The sequence below is a fragment of the Camelina sativa genome, chromosome 18, assembly GCF_000633955.1.
Source record: "Camelina sativa cultivar DH55 chromosome 18, Cs, whole genome shotgun sequence".
NCBI classification, from domain to species: Eukaryota; Viridiplantae; Streptophyta; class Magnoliopsida; order Brassicales; family Brassicaceae; genus Camelina; species Camelina sativa.
Window position 1 is genome coordinate 20,281,207 of NC_025702.1, and position 3,480 is coordinate 20,284,686.

Sequence of the window (3,480 nt, forward strand, 5' to 3'; positions counted from 1 at the left end):
GGGGGGGGGGGGGGGGGGGTGGAAATATGCTTGCTAATAGTCATAGAGAAGTGGATTCTGATAGTGTCGATCACTTGACACTTGGTCGGCACTTTGTCATCGGATCTTGGAATAACAAGTAAGTACTGTTTTATTGGGTTGCTACACATTTATTTGTGCTTTTACTTCTGTTTTGCCTTAATGTCCACAAGCCATAAAATGAAAGAGTTCGGTAGTTTTTCTATCAATTTATAGAAGCCTTGAATTCTTACAAATTCATTTATGCAGATCTGATTCTGATTTCAAGGAGTTCTGTCTGCAAGTGTTGTTTGACTGTATATAAGCAAGGATGGACCAGCTCTTTTGCAGGTAATTCTAACTTAATAGCCACCTAACCCTATGACGATTCAATGGTTCTTCCTCTGTGGAACATATTTGGCATGCGTATATATATACTACTAATATTTGAGTGTATGTCACATGGTTCTTATAGGTTTATTTATCCTTGTATACAAGTATTGGTTCACTTTCCATTTCAAGGTACTCTTGCTGCAGCAGCGGAACTGAAAAATACTATTGATTTTACATTTTTGTAACCCGCTTTGATTTCCAATCTCTGGATTTAATAGTATGATCTCAGGTTGCTCTTGCCTACAACGAGACGGTATCAAATGGAAGATTGGCCTGCTATGTACAATCGGGGATGATGCACTATATGACGCAGCAACAACAACGATGGGATGGAAATTAGTATCCTTTTTCTTGATCTGTGTAAGTGATCTCATAATCCCTCCTTTTCTCCACCTGTTTCGAAGTTAATCCCTCAACCAAATAATCCTTATTCAGATGTGGAGAAATAAAACTTTGAACTTTGAAGAATGAACTTTGAAGAATGGAGTGCTCACAGTTACAATATCTAACTGATTCTAGTGATTGATGGTCTCTGACTCCTCAATACGTCACTTTTACGGTTTCTATATTTCTAGCTATCTCGTTTATGCTGTTGTTTAAAAATTAACGATGGTTTCTTATATGTGCAGATCAGAGATGGTTTGAAGTATGATGAAGAAGACTGAGTCTGCTTAAGGTTTTTTGTTTCTATCATCAACACAACACCACCACAATCCATAAGTGTAGACTGAGGTTTTAGCCATCGTTTCTATAAAACGTTGTAGTTGCTTAAATACTAGAGCAAAACTCAAAAATGATATAAATAGCTCATCGAAAGAAAGGAAACAACGAGTTAAACAACTAAACAAACTCGTACTTAAAATTTCCTATAAAAACTAGATTAAGAGAACTAGGTTAGTACCCGTACTACACGGCGGGTTTGTTTTTATATGTATTTTTCATAATTTTTTTTTGTTTTATACTTTTTATAGTCGTGGTAAAACATGTTTTATAGTTTTGTTTTTCTAAAAAAAAACTGCACTATGCTGTAGAATCTAGCTTTCAAATCTCAAGAGTCTTCTACACCAATATTCTAGCTTCTTTTAAATCTAAATCAATAAAACTTCTCAACTCCTTTAGCCTAATAATCAAAAAGACTTCAATTTTATCTTAAACACAGTCTTCTCCACAGCTGACTCACTCGAGCTACTACCACTATATTCCTGATTCGATCCCGCCACGATCCCACCAGCACCAGCACCAGGTTTTATAACAACAACGGTTCAGAGTTTTTTGATGGCGAAAAGGATCAGATCTCGTCTAATGAGTCTGAAAACACACTTCGTTGGTGGATTATGGGGCTAAATTGGATCGTCGTTGACTCGTTAGATTTGTTGGGAGCTTCCTTTGATCTAAATATTCCTTTGAGTTTTTGAATTAAGGAAAGACTGGAAATTTCTACACAGAAAAAGAGTAGAATATTAAGGTTCAATTTGGCAGCTAAATCTGAAAAATAGCATCAAGTATTAGAGACTCGTAGCCTTCACTTGCTTCAAGAATGGTTTGAGACTATTGTTCATTTCTTTGGATGACCTCTGATTAGGGTTTCGATGTCTTCTTTCTTTCCTTTGTTGTTGAGTGTGTGTTGCTAGTCATCTTCCTCAATTGTCATACATAGGTTAATTTAGGTTCTTTTACTGTTTTTCCCGGACACTATTCTAATTGGGCTGAGCCCATAACAGGAAATAGAAGGAATGATGTAAAATAGAAAAAGATTATTATTGGACAAAAATATTGAGTTGTATTAATTCTTATAATTTGATAGGCTAAGTGTTTTAATTGATGTGTCAACTTCTCTTTTAACTTGGAGAGAAACACGTCCAACTTTTATTGTATTGATTTAAAATTTTTGAGGAAAGACAAGGCCCACTTAATTTTCTTTCAGCAGAAAGTAAATCTAATAGGTTCTTGTTGGGCTTTCAATGTTGTAAAAAATTTTGTGAAATAAGAAAAAGAAAAGACAAAAGGCTTTTTCTTAAGGCCCGTGTATACTACATAGGCAGCGTTAACAGGCGTAATACAATCGAACCGTCCCGGTTTAAGCACCAACCACCTCGGTTTAGCTCTGTTCTAGATTTGGTCAACAAAATTACACGATTGTGTGTAATATATAATAGGAGCTACTTTATGTTTTAACAGTCTCTCTATTGAAATCTTTAGTAAACGTATTTTTTAACATATATAAACATGTGTATTTACTCTGTTTATTAATAGAAATAACAACTATTATAATCCAAAAACTGAAGTTAAATAAACTAAAGATGCTTTCTAGTTGTTAAATTATTGACATACATGTGTTTGTAATGCACTAAAATATGACACTAGCAGACTAGCACGATCAGTGCCGTGCTCACACTTATGGAGGCCTAGGACAAATTTTTTTGTTGACTTTTGTATATTTATTAATAAATTATTTTAATATTAAATAAAAATAAAATGTTAATAACAAAACTAATAATATGAAAATAAAAATTAAAATCATTTTTTAAAAATCACAATATTCTATAGTAATTATCCACATGTACTACGTTTAGTTATTCTTTGTTTAAATACTTTTTTTTTACTTATGTTGTTATATATTAGTAAGGAATTTATTTTCAAAATAATAAAATCTCAATAAAACTTAAAAGTATTTTTTAAAAATATACAATTTCTAATGAAAAGTTTCCATTATTAAAAACACATTATATTAAGTTAATTAAATATAATAAGCTTACTTTTTATATAAAATGTGGCCTAAAATTTTAATATTTTTTTTGGTGGTTTGGGGCATTTACCCTTTTTGCCTAAGGGTAAGCTCTGAGCACGATCAACACCAACTAAAGATAAAACATAAAGTCATACTTTAACAAAAGAAAATAAAAGTCATGCCAAATACAAACCAATCATACAGTATATAGCTTCCATATTCTCACTAGTCTTTAAGAACAGAATTATACCCTCTTTTTTTTTTGGTAAAGTTTGTTTGTATTATTATACATGTCACAAAATGCCAAAATAAAATAGAAAACAACTGAGGTCCATGTAAACTTTAATTATTAGTGTACCATA